Source organism: Diuraphis noxia, unplaced genomic scaffold (assembly GCF_037042655.1).
Source record: "Diuraphis noxia isolate RWA-SAM2 unplaced genomic scaffold, SU_Dnox_SAM2 contig0004, whole genome shotgun sequence".
Classification (NCBI taxonomy): Eukaryota; Metazoa; Arthropoda; class Insecta; order Hemiptera; family Aphididae; genus Diuraphis; species Diuraphis noxia.
The window spans coordinates 50,448,764-50,457,880 of NW_028301714.1; the positions used below are offsets into that span (position 1 = coordinate 50,448,764).

Below are 9,117 nucleotides of genomic sequence, written 5' to 3' on the forward strand. Positions count from 1 at the left end.
TGACAATTATTTTTGATGTCTAAAATCTGATTAATATTTCAGAGGTAGAAAATAAAAATAAATTTCAAAAATTGAAGTTACTCCCACTTCTATATATTTATTATGTCCGTAATAATTTACAATTAGAGCTTCCAAATATTATAACAATGGTGTGCCATGATAAAAATGGTTGAAATATTGTTAAATATAATTATAATAGAAAATTATAAATGAAAAAAATAAATTACCGCGAAACAAAATACATAAAATATCAATATACCATTTATTAAAACATAACGCAAAACAAAATAATTTAAGTTATTTTATATTTTTATATTGTTTTTTCCATTTGTATTAGTTTCATAGAAATATTTTTCCATGTAATTTATTTTTATCTTAGCGAAAAATCTAAGTATTATTATATCCCGTATCCTGATCATTATGACATTACCAATTAAATATAATTATAAAATTTTTTATAGTATCGGTATTTTATTTATAGTAAATATAAATGTAACATTACACCCTAATCCACGTGGTTCCACATCATATTAAGACAACCATAATATTGTGCTGTAGACTTTTGACTTCCTGAAATATGTTTCCGTCTAATAACTAGCACATAACGTCATAAATCATAATAGTTATAAACTCGTAGTTCTTAACATCAAATTTTACTTGAATAGAAATCATTTTGCTCTGTTATTTTTAATACTAGAGTGAATTGATCTATTATCAAATTTAAAGACAAATATATTATCTATAGCATATCTATAGAAGTAATATTTTTGATATTTTTGTTTTGAAGCAAGTTATGAGGATTGAGAATTGAAAAAAATTGACAATTTTAAAATTATCATAACATAGTTCAAAATTAAAATTAAAAAAAAAACTTTTGAAGTTATAGATAGTTTATACTTTCTGTATGCCTTTAAATTTTATAATTAGTCAAATCATTCTAAAAGTGAAAATAACAAAGGAATAAGGATATATAAAACAGATTTTTTTTCATCTAAAATTTTCAATGTCATACATTACTAAGATAGAGACTATATGTGAGGGTATAACTTCCATTAAATGTAAAAATCAATGATTTAATTATTAAAAAAAGAGAGTAATTCACGGATGTCACTCTGCTGTATAGCAGGTTACTGTAATGGATGGAATTAAATTTGAATCCAATAATATTATATCATTGTATACGAAAAACGATTCTGAGCGGAGACGGTTTATCTGTCAAGGATATATTATAGATTATTACAAAATTTCAAATCTTGGATTTAAAAAGAACATTTTTTATGCATTTCTAGTTTAAAAGAATTTTTTACTTTTGACCCCCCAAAGTACCAACTAGATTCACTTTCTGATCGAACGAGTAACTGGAGTCGAAAATCGAAGCACTTTTACTGCCCTAAAACGTGATGAGAGACACAAAAAAAAACACACACACATCATGGTAAAATCAATACATTCCTCGCTCCACTCCGAATCTAAAAGCGAGTAATTGAGTAACGCTTTTTGCTGTAAATTAGGCATTTATATTGTCAGTGTAATGGATGTATTAAATTTGAATTTAATAATATAAAATCAATGTATGTGAAAAACAATTCTGAGCGAAAACAGTGAGTCTACTATACCTACCTAATACCTACTAAGTATTATATTGTGTGATATTGAATTATTGACTGAAATAATTTATATATTTATATAAATCATCAATTTATTCATTTTAGTAGGTTAAATTCATTTTTTCCGGAAACATTACATTTAAAAATGTCATTGTGTACATAGAGTATTATTATAATATATTTTAATAATGTAAACAACTGCACGATTAAAATCGTTAATACTCGTTAAAATATTTAGAAAGTCCAAATTTGAAGAAAAAAGAATTATTTTTATATATTTTTCGAGATATTTTGATTCCAGTATGAACTACTTAGGTGGATCCTTGTTTTAAATTTTTAATTTTGAGCGATGAAAATTGCAAATTGTATAAATTTTTTATATCAAAATAATTTGTAATTTAAAATAAAAACTAATATAAATCCAAATTTTCATAATATGTCTATAATTAGTTTAAAAATCGTAAAATATTTTGAAAATGGTTAGAAAATGCCAATATAAAAATTCAAGTGTATACGGTTATTTGAGCCAAAAAATACAAAATTCATTTTTTCGAATATTAGGTTAGCGTTAAAATCTCAATATCAAATTTTTCCTTAATATTTTGATTGTTTTTTTCTGATGTCTTTGAATGGTATTAACTAGGTTCACTTTCCTACAAAACAATAAGAAGCTGAAATTATAGAAAATTGAAACATTTTTATTGTCACATAAGGTGATGGCAGTCAAAAAATAAAAAATACACATCATTGTAAAATCAATACTTTCATCGCTCAACTCAGAATCTAAAAAACTGTAAACACATTTCTATATAAAGTTTTAGTTTTAAATAATGATAAATGTAAAATTCTTATAATATTTGGATCTTTAGTAAGGTAAAATTAAATTTTTTAAATAGGTTTATTAGCCTCAACTCCCCAAGAGTTTTTTTTGCCACAGAATTAACTACTTACATGTAACTTCGTTTTAAATTTTTAATTCTTTGTTATAAAAGTTAAATGTTTTATACAATTTTAATAATCAAAAAATGTGTACATTTTCAATCGATATTTTTTGTCAAAATTTGATTTTTAATCTTTTAATGGTTATAAAAAAAAGTTTTAATGTATAAATTTTCGAACTGCTATTATATAACGTTATGGGAAACCTTGTATTTTAAAGTTTTTTGAACCAACGAATAACATTTTATTGACATTTATAGAATAAAAACTAAAACAACGTAATTTTTCAAATGTCTATAATTAACTTAAAAATAGTTCAAATATAAAATTGTATCAAATATAGGAGTTGATAAAATAAACATATAGTGTAAATTTAAAGTGTCTACAGGTTATTTGTTTTTGAATAACAACAAAATAAGAATATCGGTACAAGAGAAATTAAGTGAATATCCAGTTTTGTAATTCAAAAGCTCCTAAAAATTTAATTTGAATTTCCAGTAGACAATGTTAAGCAGACACTGGACAAACTCATGAAAAATCTCTAGTATTGAATTTTCAAACCTAAGATTTAAAAAGATACTTTTTTATGAATTTCTAACTCAAAATGTATTGCGAATTTTCGTGATTTGTACGTATTTTGTCGAAATTTGTACTTTCAGTGCTTATTAATAAAAATTGTCTTCACGTATTTTTAATATTTTTTAACTACCATTGTGATAATATATTAGGAGCCTAGTATTAAATTTTGAAGCTTTTTTACCCAATGATTAAAATTGTATTGTAATTTATCAAAAAAAAAACTAAAAAGATTAAAAATTAAAAATGTCTATAAATAACTTTAAAATTTTTTAAATATTTAAAAAAAATTAACATGCATAGAAAATGCCAGTATAAACATTCGGTGAAAATTGCATAAGTCTATTGTTATTTGTTTCACAGTTAGACCAATATCAAAATTCGATTTTCTCAAAAATTGATTTTGCGTAAAAATATCTGTTTTTCCTTAATTTTCTTTCTGTTTTTCCCCATGCCTTTAAAAACTATAGGGAATTACAAATTGACCTTCCCAATGCACCAACTTGATTCACTTTCCAACCAGGAAAGCTACTGAAGTTGAAAATCAAAGCATTATTTCAACAAATTATCGAGTACACAGCACAAAATAAAACACACACATCGTTGTAAAATCGATTTATTCATCACTCCGCTCATAATCTAAAATATTGTTATCTTTTCCATGACTGGACTACTGGAGTAAGTTGTATTATGTCTATCTCTCTCTCTTTTAAGTATAGTTGCAGCAACTGCAGTTTGCTACGACATTTTACACGATGTGTCTAAAAGTTAAAGTCAGCCCAATATGAAAATTTTCTGGTAGATCATAGATCATATATAGCTAATAGCTAATGAATGATACCATGATGACAACGACCCTTCATAATACGATTAAAGGCATGCAGCATGACAACTACAGATCACTGATCATATTAATAGACTACACGAGTATCTGCGAACTCGCCTTTAATTACCGCTGACCGTATTAGCAAGGTAAAAGGGATGCGTAGTCATGTCTTTAGAGGAGTTTAGACATCTGTCATTGTTTGTGCACTTTTACATAGTTGAGTTTGGTCACCAGCTTTTCGTTTGATACTATGTGTATTTATTTGTATCCGGAAATGCAAAGGCGAATGCAGAACGCGAAAAGCCTTAGGCTAGAGCACTACAACAGTTATGGCTAGTAATGGTGGAGAGCTATCGATAGTCAGTACTATCGTATAATATCGATAGTTTTCGATAATCATTATTAATTACAAAATTTCAAATTTAATAATTGTTATATTTAAATTTGATCACAATTCATAGATGAAATAAAATCATTTAATTGTTTATTCATAAGAAGTTAATTTTATATTAATTACTTTATTAGTTTTATTTAATTTTGTGATAAAATTTGCACTAATATACTATCAAAAATTAAAGTTGTTACGTTCTTAATAATTATTTTGTTAATTTAAAATGAGCAAAAGAAAAATATCTGATGTGAGGTCCTATTTTACTAGAAGTACTGACAAAAAACTAGCTAAATGTTGAAAGTGTAAAAAAGAATAATATAGAACGAATGGTAATACTAATAATCTTAGACTATCTTAAAAGAATGCACCCAGAAATACTGTATACTGTGGTTGAATACTTGAATCAGAATCAGGTGATGCAAATTTTAAAAGTATAAATAGTCATTCAATAGCGACATATTTAAAAAAAACAAAATGTTTATGTCTGTGATAGTAATCGTAAAAAAAGCGGGTAAGTGGATGTCGCTCTGTTGTACATTAGGTGGTGGGGTGGACCTCTGACTGGGTAGGTTAGATTTGAATACAATGATATAGGTATCATTGTATACGAAAAACGATTCTGAACGGAGATCATTTGTCAGTCTAGGATATATTATATTTAAATATTGTCATATATTCTATTTTGCAACAAATATTTTATTTTTCAATTAGGACGCATTTTGCATAAGGCATGGTTAATCAATTTTTCAAAAATCATTGCATAATATTATCATAGATATACATATACATGGTTTGAGGATAAATCGTTTTATTGTTACGCGATTTCATAAAAATTTAAAACTCGAACGTTCAAAACATTTTTCCTATAATGACGCTACAAATTTTCTCTATAGCTATTTGAAGCAAAACTTATGGAAAACTTAATGTTGAATTTTTTAATCTCAGATATAAATACAAAAGATTTTATGAATTTTGAACTACAAAATAATTTGCAAATATTCATGGTTTTGACGAATTTTTGTCAATATTTGAACTTCAAATGCAAATAAAAAAAATTGTGCCTATGTATTCTTATAATTTTTTAATCACTATAAGAATAACTTATGAGGAACTTTGTATTACATTTTCAAGTATTTTGATTTTATCGACACTTCAAAAAAAATTTTCAGAAAAATTGAAAAATTTAAGTTGTCTATAAATATCTCAAAAAAAGTCAAAATATTTTGAAAATTAAATCATGTAAAGAAAATGCCAATCTAAATAACTGGTAAAATTTTCAAGTATATACGACTTATACTTTTTGAATAATAACAAATATTTAAAATCGTTTGAGGATAAATCGTTATCGTTACGCTATTTCGTAAAAATCTAAAATTTAAACTCACTTAAAATTTTTCCTATAATGATACTTCGAGTTTTCTCTATAGCTACTTGAAGGAAAATTTAGTGTTGTATTTTTAATCCTTAGTTATAAACAAAAAAAATTCTATTCTACTTCAAAATTACTTGCAAACTTTCATGTTTTCGACAGATTTCGTAAAAATTTGAACTATAAACGCTTAAAAAATAAAATTGTGAACAACAATTTTTAATTTTTTTTCGCTACAATAAGAACAACTTTAAAGGAACCTTGTATTAAATTTTCAAGTACTTTTGGTCATCCAAAACTTTTTTACCCACACTTCAAAACAAAATTCTCATAAAAATCGAAAATTTCGGTGATCTATAAATAACTCAAAAAAAGTCAAAATTTTTTGAAAATTAAACTGTATATATATAACACTCACATAAACATTTGGTGGAAATTTCAAGTATTTACAGTGATTAGTTTTGAATTACAACCATATAAAAAATTCGATTTGGTCGAAAACTGGTTTTGCGTAAAAATTCCCATTTTTCTGTCATTTTTAATTTGTTTTTCACAATTTTTTTGAAAACTGTTGGAAAATGTTTACTTTTGACTTGTATAATGCACAAAGAATATTCACTTTTACATCAGAAACCACCCCCAAAGTTTGAAATTGAAGCATTATTTCGACTAGTTATGCTGTACACAAACACACACAAAAAAAAACACACATCATTGTAAAATCAATACATTCATCACTCCGTTCAGAATCTAAAAGAAATAGATGAAACACTAATGCTTATGATTTGTAAAGATTCTTAACATTTTTATATTGTTGAAGACATTGGATTTAAAAATTCTTAAACCAAGATATGAATTACCACTAGTAGTTCAACGTTAAGAGATTCTTTATTAAAGCAAAATTATGAAATATGTAAAGATAAATTGTTGAATAGTATTCAAAATATTAGTCATGTAAGTTTGACATGCCGTGTATGGTCTTCCAGATCAAATGAAAGTTTTTAACCTCTAATTGTAATTTTGTTGATAAAGACTATAAAATGCATTCTATAGTTTTGTCCACTAACAAAATGGAAAATAATCACACTACTGAGAATATTGCAACAGAAATATAAATTAATTATGAAAGATTGGGATATTGTTGATAAATTTATTTCAATAGTGGCAGACAATGATTAAAACTTGTCACATCCTAAAAATACATAGCCATCCTTGTTTCGTCCACACGCTAAATTTAGTGGTTCAAGATTCGTTGAAACATAAAGAAGTTGATTGTGTTATTAAATAATGTTAAAGTCTGGTGACATATTTTAAAAACAGTAAAAGAGCAACACACAAGATAATAACTGAGTAAGATAAAAAAAACAAAAAATATCTTAATGTTATTCAAGAAGTTCCTACCAGATGGAACAGTACGTACCATATGATAAAAATAATTTTAAAACTAAAGAATGTTATACTCGTAAGTTATATCATATAACAACTGTATTATTAAAAATGTCCAATGCACCAGTTGTTTTAAATTTAGAAGACACTTTTGTTCTTCAAGATTTAATTGAAATTTTGAGTTCTTTTGACGATGCAACCAAAAAAGTATTATAGGTAATTCATTATATTATAAATTGTATTTATAAATTTTTTTATTATTATTTGATAATTTTCTGTTTTAGTAATTATGTTATTATTTCATTGATTATTCCTTTAGTGTAAGTTTAGTGTATTTATAACAATCGAATAAACATACAACCAAGTTCTTCAGAATTAAAGATTATCTTACAAAATACAATTGAAAGTGTTAAAACAAAGTTATTTCCTTATGAAGAACATACTTTACCACGATTAGATACTATATTAGATCCAAGACTACAAAAAGAGGCATTTTGGTCTTCTGAAAATGCTGAATGTGCAGTTACATTACTTCAGTGTGAAATGTCCTTACAAGAATCAATATTACTTCAAATTCCAGAGGAAACTAATGACACTACAGAAGTTGTATCTAATTAAAGAAAATTATTATTTGATTTTCTGAACATAAGGATAGCAGAAAAAAGGAAAAGTGGGACAGCGACTGTTAACTTAATATATTTAAGAAAATATATGGAATGTCCAATTACTAATAGTGATTTGGATCCTTTAATATTTTATAATGTAAGTCTTACCTAAAATCTAAATTTTAAAAACACATTTTAAATCTATACAATAATTATTTTCATATTTAGGTTAGTAATGAAAGTGAATGATAGTCTTTGGACTCTTTCTGCGTGTACTAAAAAATTGTATGTGCTCCTGCCACTTTAGTTCCATCTGAAAGAATATTTAGCAAACCTGGTATAATAGTTTCTGACAGGTGGTCTAGGATAAAAACGAAAAATGTAAATATGTAAATATTTATATGATTGGTTATTATAATAAATAGATATATAAATTAACAAAAGTAACTTTTTATTTAGTAGGTTAGTTTTATATTTATTAAATATTAATTTTTAGTAAAGCAGATAATATTTTTATTTTTTTTTTCATGTGGTTAGAAAACACTAAAACATTAAACTTTTTTTTATATTTATTGAATTTGTTAATTCCTATTGTAAGGTTATTTAATAATATGTATTTATCTAATGTTCAGATGTTATCCTCTGTGGCAACATATTTTAGAAGATTAAAATATTATATATAACTAAGCATTATCTTTATCTAACTGTTTAGTTGTTTATTGCAGTTAGTGCTGTTAAGAGCTCTCGATATAATAAATGTACTAAGAACTATTAAGTTGTATTTATTATTTGGCAGTACAAAGTTAGTACTTGTATAGTGTACGTTACACTATTTATTATATTTGTTAGTTTATTTAATTTTGTTGAATTGGATAAGTAGCAAACAATTATTACTTATTTCATTTTTATATTGTTACAAAACAGTGAACAATTTCTTTGTACTTAATAGATTTTAGATTCTGAGCGGAGAGATGAATGTATTGATTTTACCATGATGATGTGTGTTTTTTTTTTTTTGTGTTTGTCATCACGTTTTGGGGCAGTAAAAAGCTTCGATTTTTGACTTCAGTACCTCGTTTGATCAGAAAGTCAATCTTGTTTTTACATTGGGGGGTCAAAAGTAAAAATTTCTCAATATTTTTCTAAATAATCGGGATAAACAAATTAAAAATTTAGGGGAAAACGAGAAATTTTACACAAAATCGATTTTGGTTTTTGATGTAACTTTAAAACAAATGACCATGACATTTTCACCGAATGTTTATATAATTATATTCTATCCACCATGCAATTTTCAAAAAATTTTGACTTAAGTTGAACTATTCATAGGCATTTGAAATTTTCGATCATTATTCATTATGTGTTTTTTTTAAATTAATATCGATAAAAATTTATTTGTTAAGCAGAAAAGCTTGAAA

The 9,117-nt window shown here is 25.2% G+C and overlaps 1 long non-coding RNA gene across 1 annotated transcript; it reads left to right on the forward strand.

Moving 5' to 3' along the window:
- The first annotated feature begins 7,185 nt into the window (after nt 1-7,185).
- On the forward strand, nt 7,186-8,189 carry LOC149056158 (uncharacterized). Its single transcript, XR_016191787.1, has 3 exons — nt 7,186-7,310; nt 7,414-7,856; nt 7,928-8,189. It is a non-coding gene; the product is annotated as an uncharacterized LOC149056158 (long non-coding RNA).
- The last annotated feature ends 928 nt before the right edge of the window (nt 8,190-9,117 follow it).